This window comes from Egretta garzetta, unplaced genomic scaffold (genome assembly GCF_000687185.1).
Source record: "Egretta garzetta isolate BGI_Z169 unplaced genomic scaffold, ASM68718v1 scaffold425, whole genome shotgun sequence".
In the NCBI taxonomy this organism is placed as follows: Eukaryota; Metazoa; Chordata; class Aves; order Pelecaniformes; family Ardeidae; genus Egretta; species Egretta garzetta.
Genome location: NW_009259796.1, coordinates 1,220,247 through 1,229,796, shown reverse-complemented (window position 1 = coordinate 1,229,796; position 9,550 = coordinate 1,220,247). Strand labels below are relative to the sequence as shown.

General features: G+C 38.5%; 1 long non-coding RNA gene across 1 annotated transcript; it reads right to left on the bottom strand.

Annotated features, from left to right (window-relative positions):
• Positions 1-5,041: 5,041 nt before the first annotated feature.
• Positions 5,042-9,544, bottom strand: LOC118452375. Its single transcript, XR_004842147.1, has 3 exons — positions 9,256-9,544; positions 6,146-6,218; positions 5,042-5,101 (listed from the first exon to the last, which is right to left on the bottom strand). It is a non-coding gene; the product is annotated as an uncharacterized LOC118452375 (long non-coding RNA).
• Positions 9,545-9,550: the final 6 nt, after the last annotated feature.

The following is a 9,550-nucleotide window of genomic DNA, read 5'->3' as shown; positions in this document are numbered from 1 at the left end:
ATTTAAAGACAAATTGGCTTTGCCAATTGTCACTAGAAATTTGCTTTACTTACCAACTTAAAAAAACCCAAACCCACATATATATATAAAAATATGGTATGTGCACAAAGTCTTTGAAACTATTCTCTTAAAAGCACTGGTCCTCCATGGAAGTTTAGCTGTCTCAGGGTCTTGTATTTCTGACATTTCATTGTCTCCCCAACCTCTAATAATTTCTTAATTGTATTTAAATGCGGAATCTTTTAAATCTTAAATGCTAGGTTTCCTAGAGACAACTTGCAATTTATTTTGTGTTTGATTTTCAGACATCTTTCTTTAATAGATGCTCCCTGCATTTAACCAAAGTGCACGTTGCTGAGAAGTCTGAATTTAATACTTGAGAACAGAGACAAGCACTCAAAAAAAGATATTTCAGAGGCAAGGAGGGTACTATAAATGACCTGAGGAGTCTCAGTTTCTTCTCTGTGACCTCAGTTAAGAAACTACGTATGTACACAAATACTACAGTTTAAGCATTTCCAAAGCAGTTAGGTAATTTCAGAGTGTAAGTCCTGTTTTCAAAAGTCATATAATAACTTTGATACAAGCTTTCATTTTGCTCATGGCTAGTTGTCGCTCAATTGTTAGCCATAAGCTTACTATAGACAAGCAGCTTCCCAGGCTAACATGGCTGCTTCTGAGAACACAGTGGCCTAATTTTTATTACACCTACGACCAGCCTGTGGTTGGTCATTAGGTAACAGTAAGCCATAAATATAGGTATTATGTATAGTTTCTGACTTGACAAAACTGTATAGCTAGCTTTTACATAATTCACCTACAGTTAACCTCTTCAAGAATACTTCTGAATACAGACAGTATATGGATGGGGCACTGTCAGCATCTCCTTACCGAGTCTGCATGGTTCAAGAAAGTGACATACACTCTCCATATATACATGTGGCCTTTGAGCACATGGCAAACAGATAAACGTGCTTTAAAATTATCTACACATGCTGCAAAAAGCTTTGGGAAAAACACGGAGTATAGGAAGTTTATTTTGTTGAATAAATCAGGGACAGACGTTGCATGTGTACTTGCTTTTCACAAAAAGAGAAACAGTTAACATTCTCTCTTTTGTTTAAGCGAAAAGGAAAGCAGCGGCCAGTGACTACAGCTTCCCTCACAGGAGGCAGAGTCACCTCTTCCTGTCAACCTGTTGACACTAATGCATCACTTCAGAGTTATGGCTCCAAAGCTCCAAACTACTCCAGACAGGCCAGCTTCTGTTTTTACTGGGGCTCTGTGCAGTCATACAGCTTCAGTTCAACAGTGTCAATACTAACGGCTGGAGCTATTTTTAAAATGCACTGCATCGTCACAAATTGGCCTTCTGGTCTCCTACTATAATCTGTTTACCAAGTGGAGCATTTAACTACTTCAGCCATAAATATACATATTCATACACACACACACACACACACACACACACACACACACACACACAGAGAGTAGGCACTCTGTCTTCCATTTGTGTAGAAGCATGAACTCATTGAAAGTATCCACTAAATAAGCAGAAAAATGCTATTGTTTTTGCTAGAATATGCAGAATTGACATAGTAAAATTAAATCACTGTCTCCGGTGGTTGTCGGGGGCCCTGGAAAGTCAACTTCATATGTGCATAAATAACTAACGCTTTGCTTACTCATTTGTCTATCAGTTGGTCATTTCCTATGTATGGGCAAAAGGAAACACTGGCTTAGGGGTCTTATCTGCAGTTTAGATCTCTATGCTGATTTAGATCAGTATGCAGGCATATTGTAAAATTTCAACTTACTAATTTTCACAGCTCTTGTAATGGAGTCATGGGGCCTGTTCATGAAGTCTTTACCCACAGCACATTCAAGCATGGCTTCACGCCCAGTGTGGGCAGCAGCTCTGTGCTGTCTGCAGTGTTCCTAGTTGGCATTTAACAGGAACCTCACTTCTCTGCTTAGATGTAAGATGGCTATTAGGAGGAAGTCTGCAATATCAGAAGGATCTCGAACAGGGAATGATCAGTATCAGTGTGTCTTACCACAATCAATCCTTGTGAACAATACAAACTGATTCAATACAGACACTCAGCATTACCGTATTGCAGCAAAACTTTCAGATGCTACATATCCTTATACTAGCTGCGTGGTTAGAAATTCATAAGAGTATTTTCACCTATCATACATATGTCGCTCTTTGCAAAAGTGATTTTTTTTTTGTTTGTTTGTTTAAAAAATCCAAGATTCAGTGCACGGTCTGGGATGGCAAAGCCTTCTTTGACGCACCATATCAGACCTTCCCTGGGATTTTCACTGGAAACTTGAGAGTTGAAGCACTGGGATGGAAATCACTGTCTATTGCTCTTCTTTTGATTGGACTGGCTTTACACTAATGTGACTGTATTAGCTTAATAGTAATTATGTGTGGATAAGAAATACTGAAACAAAGACCCACAGGTTTTACTTGTCTGGCTGAAGAAACAGGATTTCTGAGATGCTGAAGTTTTAAGCCACCTTTCAACTGTCCTCATTTGGTAGACTATTCAACTACCAGAATAACCAAGAGCAGCATTGGGATCATCCTGGCAGACACCGAGAGACATACTACCCTAATTTAGCAGTTTCTCTAACATTTCATGGGCTTCACCACAACAATTCCAGGACATCTTGTAAGGTCTAGACTGCATATCACTCAATGCCACATGGATACCTTTCTAGGATATTCTAGGATTTTTTTTCTAGGAGTATTTCTATTCCAGGAAATTTTCTGTAGCCCTCTGCCATACTTGAAGTAGTTCCCTGGTGTAGAATAGTAGTCTTCATCTTGCAGATTTTCCAGTATAGCAAAAGCTTAAAAAATGTTAACACTGAATTTGATAGGAAATGAAACCTGTTTGTGTATCAGCAATGTTTAAACGTGAAGCTAAAGCTTCATTTTAAAAGCACCACAGGTACTTTAAATTAATTAGGAAAGATTTAAAGGAAATTAAAATCAGATTACCACTCTAACCTGTTTTATACTATCTTTTATAATTGCTACATCTATTGACTTTCAAAACTCCATACTGATTTTGACTAAACGTGTTTGCAAATTTTTCATAATCTGAGTAACTGAAAATCTGAAAGCGATGTTTGGTCACTCTGGAAATAAAAGGATTTCTAATACTTACATATTTAGCTGCTGAAGTGGTCTGGTACTGCAAATCAAAAAGAACGCACTCCCAGCAGAAGGAAACTCCACCCTAAGAAGGGCAGACCATTCGGACATTCAGGACCTAGCATCCACTAACTGCTTAGCCAGTATCATGGCAAAGTGTGTCCCTAAGGAGACTACGTGGTTCTTCCTGCAGTCGGTTATGCTGCTATGTGACATGAAAAGGAGCTCTCCTTTCAACAGTGGCAATAGCTGTGACAGTACTGACTCTACACCATCTGCCTGCTGACAGTATGGCGGAGATTTCACCTACCTAAAAACAGGTAGCTATAGAGTATCCCACCTTTCAACCAGTTTGCACTCCAGAAGAATAAGGGTCTCCTTATTCTGCCAGCCCCATCATATCTGACAACCCCATATGAATGTCTTAGGCAACTCAAGGTGTTTTAAAATGCACTGGAAGCCTCTGTTTAGGAAATTGAATTTCATCCCAAATAGCACCATATGAACAGCTCTGAATCTGGCCTAATTCTAATTTTAATCCTAATATGGGAGAGATTTCAAACAAGAAAAAATGTGAATTACAATGTGAGATGCTAGGAAGGCATCACTTGTGAACAGGTCACACTGATGGTCAGATAAGGTATTTCTAAACTTGTTGTAATGCCATAAGGCTGACTGAATCTAATTCTATTCTGAAAAACTATCCACATTTGCAATGCATCTGTAGGTTTCTCTGCCACCTATGTGATACGGCAACAACAAATTAGCAGGAACAATGTCTTGTTGCAATACAGGACTACTACAACCACAATCATCTCTCTACAGTGCAAAAGTTCCTTATTTACTTATATTGTGATGACATCTTTCCTCTCAGAACTATTATACATGTACCCACAATGTTCTATTATTTATAATCTAAACTAAAGACCTCTGTTTTTTCATTTCCTCATGCCTAGGACCACAATGATCCTCATCATAACTAAGAACAAAGGAAATGTGGATGCCTGGAAGGAGACTTTCTGATTTCTTTACTGTCCTTAGATGTAAATAACTACCAGAGACCAAAGTACATGATGCCATAAAATTATGTATAATTCCTGCTAAAATAATGGGCGCTCTTCCACTGAAGCAAAAGGGTACTACTGATTTCAATGGGACAGGACAGGATCAAGATGGAAGTGTGGGAATGGAAGCTGAATTCTTTCTAGTTTGTGTCTCAGTTTTATTCAGACTCATGAGAAAGAATGTTGTTAACTATAGGTAAAAAGTTAAGAAGATGGGACACATTCAGAAGTATTTTGGTTTTGTACCAATAATCTATTCTGAAATTTAGGAATGTCATTTGGAGAAGTTTCACAATACAAAAAGAGTACAGGAATACAGTGAACTTAAATTATGAGAATGACAAACTAAAAATAATTCAGAAGTAGGAAAGTTTGTAAGTTTGAACCTACTAAGGCAGTATTTTAAGACATATATGTCATCAAATCTTAGGGAGCAGACTCACTGAAGAATATCAAGAGTACTATTTTAAATATATCCTGCAGAGTTTAAATATAAAAGTGCATTTTCCAGAAATAGGGGTTTTTTATTACTGAGAAGAGTAATCTGGTGTATTCCCATTCTTCTGAAGTTTAGGCTGCTGGCTATAGTTTTACTCTTTCAGTGCCACACAAACTGTAGTCTTAAATTCATCCCTTTATTATTAAGAGTTTCTTGCAGACAGTATCCAGGCTTTTATTTGGAAATCATGAATTTAAAAAAAGAAATAATATCCATTTCAACAGTACACTCATGCCTATCAACACCTGATCATTAAAGGAATATGATGTAATTTGACTGTACATTCAGAAAAGTTAACCTACCTTGTATTTTGTCTCTGTTGAAACCGGAGTAGTTCATGCTTCTGTTCCTTCTCTGTGTTGCTCACTGTAAAAGAAGAAAAAAAAAAAAAAAAGACGCTAAAGTAAAGAAGTTACTTTAAAAACCAAAATGTCTAGGTTGTCTTTATGTATTTAGAATGTGAAATCTTTCTCTAGGTATTTACAATGTTTTATGCCACCACAGACTCAACTAAAACAGTAATAGCAAGATACAAATACTGCAATAAATACAGTAACCTCACAGCTATCATAAATGTACTGTGGTTGTCTGAAATTTTATAAAAACAGGAAAAGTAACAAAACTCAGATCCTCTTACTTCAAATGTAATTATCCTAATTAATTAGTTGTGTTAAGGAGAATACCTGTTCATAGTCTATGGCACATTATACACAGTTGAGCTGCTCTGATTATCTTTCACAGAAAACTGAACATAAACACTCATTGTTCAATCTTTTTTTTTTTGCTATTTGGGGAGTACATTCTATCATTCTGTCAATATTCTTTGGGTTCCCAATATGTTTTCTACGATACCTCTCTGAAAATTTTATAAAAATCCCTCTTCTACCCAGGTAGAATAGAAAAAAAAGAGCTTTTGGTATTTTTCTTATGGCACGAATGATATAAACTATTTAATTGCATATAGTTCACCTCACCTGTCCCTTCAGCCAGCTTCAACAGCTCAAAGACAAGCCTTCAAAGCTGTTTCAATATTTTCTAAGAAATGCATAAAAATAGTTTAGAAATAAATCCTCTTAAATATCGAATATTAAAAGTAATATGAGAAGGAATAGGGAAAGGAGTAGCCCATGGGAAATAGGTTGAGTGATTCTTACAAGGTCATGGCACTCAGTAAGGTAAGTACAGATGAGCAAGATGAAAGGTGTGATTGAGCAAACCTCCTTCTACATCAGCATTACCCATGCTCACTGCTTATTACTCAATTCCGCATCTGAGATTGGATCATTGCTGTTTTTATGGAGTACTATGACCTTCCATTTGTGCAGGGTGGTTTAAGAGAGCACCTTCTAAGCGCCACAGAAATAAATACATATAAATAACAGTATCACTATCACTGAAAAATTAACTCACCTTTAATGAAAATTCCTTCCTGGGACTCTCTTCATCACTTTCAAGAACCTCAAATGTACACAGTGAATTTTAACTGTAGATGAAAAACATAAGAAGCCTGTAAAATGTGGCTGAAACAACCACAAGACCTCCATTATTTTTGATCAAAACTTTGCTCCCAAGCCTTAGAATGACAACAGCCTTTCCCCCAAAGCAGACAGCTATGAAAGTCCTGAAAAGTTAGCTGGAGCATGCCTTGCTTTGTTCATGTCCACTACCAGCTGCAAGCTGGTACACTGTGCAGAAAACAGCATTTGGCAAGCTGAAGGGGTATCTGCACCAGAATATTTTGTGTAGTGACAAGGGCACTGGGTAAAACATGTCTACCATCTTCTCTGACTGGCCCTCAAAAGCTCCTCCTTTGCTCTAGCCACCACAGATTTGCAGACAGAATTTCCTTTTGCTCATTCCTCATGCTGAGCATACCTTGTGGCTATCTCCACACACAGTTTATGCTGCATCTGACTTACATTACTAGAATGCACTACATTTTGTTAATATTTCTCTGACAGGGCTAGTGACCTGAAAGGAGCTAGCAACATCCTTTCAGCAAGATGCCAGCATGCTTGCCAGCTTTGAGTTTTCTTGGATATAACTGTATGGAATTGGGGTCATAAAATTATTCTGGTTGATGGAACCGACGGAACACATCTGAGAAGCAGGTTCATTGCTATTTCTGAGAAAAAAAACCCACTAGGCAATATGCTGCCTATTACCATCATGAGTGGTACTGCAATTACTAGTATCTCACCTATCAACAGCAAAAAGTAAGGGCAGAGAGGATGGGGGCCCTACGTCTGTCAAGTTATTGTCCAGCTGAAGACTACCAGGGTACTGTTACTACAAGCTGTCCTCTCTGGTGGCAGTAAGCGAAGACTGCAAAACCGGTAAGGAGAATTGCAACACCACAAAGCCTTCATTCAGCTAACATCCTACAAGAAGCCGCTACCAACATTAAATTAACAATCAGAAGCAACAACATGCTAGTTAGATGGGTATGCGCTGAGGCAGGGAGCAGGCCTTTTCATAGCATAGCGCACTTAGGGTATGCTGTAATTGAGGTTTTCTGGTTGTGCTGCAAACTCAGGAAGTACAATTTGCACCTCCTTGTGCCAGAAACTGAATGAGTCAGATCCTTAAAGCTTCAATTTTAGCTTTGCCTCTGCCTCCTCATTGTTCTGACTAATACGATGCTATCATAGCCAGCTAAGTATGGTAAAAACCAGCTGCATAGCCTCTAGGTTAGAGCACAGCCAGGCTCACACTGGTGTCAAAGCTAAAAAACACCCACAGAATTCAGCGGAGCAGCTGCAGGCCACTCCAGCTAACTGTAAGCAAAGTTATTAACTGCACTAAGAAATACACAAATTAAGATACATTTAACAATACAACGCACTGTATTGCTATCAAAGCATCAGAAATTATTAGCGTCTCAATTTTTAGGCATCAAATTTGAAACATCTTAAAGAGGCCGGAAGTTCAGAAGGAACTAAGCAGACAGACGTAAGACTTCTAAAATACAAAAAACCTAGTAAACCTCCAGAAACAGAGACTTAAAATAGGCAGCAATGTGAAATGCAAATCTAGCTCTCTAAACATAGGTGGAAAAAAAATCCAGAAAAATATTCTGTATTGTTTAGGCCTCAGATGTGCGCATTGCAGGATTAGTGTCATATGTGTTAACTTCTTCGGGACTTGGTCCTACGTAACAGGCAACAACGAAACCTCTATCAGTTTAGAGACTCCGGATATAAAGACTTACTGGCAATTTTCACAGTCAGTGTTACACATTTACAGAATCCAGGCTTCTTTCCCATTTATTCCATTATTTACTACGAAGTATTTCATAAAACATTTTTATCAGTGGGTAGGCCTTGTTTTTCTTCTGTTTATAAATGAACTTCAGTAAATTGATAATGAAACTGAGGGTGAAATTAGTTAAAATAATTTAACGTTTGAAAAATTTAGTAGCAGATTTCTTTCCCTGTGCTCTTCCACTGAAACCATGACTTGGCAATCAGGTGATGACGGTTCTCCTTTCTGATCTTGTGTAAGTCAAAACCTTGGTCTGACAAATGATATTGTGAGAACAGTTATCTAAAACTGCCTGGAGCGCTCTGGCAGAATCAGGCCAAGGGACTTAATGCTAACTCTACAAAAGGTAAGGAAGGTTTGCAGCTGGCTATTGACAGTAAGATCAGATTTGGTTCTGTAAAGCTGCTATAACTACACAAATGAAGACCACATCATTTCATAGTCTTACTAGTTAGTCCACAACGTTTTTTCTCAGAAAGAGAGGGTAAGGTCAATGGTGAAACCCAGAAGCTTCCCCACTTCCCCTGAAGAACTGCAGGGAGAAAGACCAGGGTAATTTAGCTTCGACACAAAGACCAGACATGCACTTTCTGTACTACATTCTATACTCTCAGAATACTGCAGCTGACAGCAAGGAACCCTCCTTTCTAAAAGATGTCAGCTGTATTTCAATAAATATTGAAACCATAGATGATAGTTTTCTGTTTTCTGAGCCTGATGTGAACACCGAAGATTCTAAGGTTTACTGCACGCAATTTGTAACCTCCTTAGAGGCCCAGGATTACCAGCCTTACCCACCTATCAAGCACTACCCGCTTTTTGGGTCAAAGAGTCATCAAAATGGGGTCAGAGGACGAGCTCATTATTTCCTGTCTTCTCAGCAGTCTGCTCTGAGTGTCTCTTGGCTTCTCCCTGACGTAAATGGCATTGTTTGTGAAACAATATAATGTTTATAATGATTTGCAAAGCGCTATGTATTGTGCATACTAAAGATACTCAACAAGCGTTAACAGCTGTTACTTAGGGCAACGATTTTTTATAAGATTCCAAGGATAGAGACTAATTATTTGAACAATACAGCCACTTCTTCTATAATGGCCTTACCTAAATCACCTATCAAAACTTCATTAAATTGGCAATAGCTAGAAGATAATACAGGAATTAAAAAATATTTTTAAACTATTTTGCTTATCTGAAGTAGCAACATTTTCAGAGGGATTTTGGTTACAGCAAATATTAAAAAAGTGTATCCTTACCAAATAATTCAACAACATTTTCAGAAACCATAACGTGTCTGATTCCAGTGTGACCTGCTGTCACTCCACTGATTTGACTGGTTTTACTCCTGATTCACACCCGACCGAAGCGTCTGGTAGGTCACATCTGCACGTGACGTACCTTACGGAGCTGCTGTTTATATCCGTGACAAAATAAGGTGGAAGATTCTAGCTTCTACAAAGCAAAGCCGGCAGCCCTGAAGGCTCAATCCTCCAATCCCAAGGCTCTGCAGCGCCGGTCCCCCCGCTCAGGCCTTGCGCCGGCGCCCGCCCG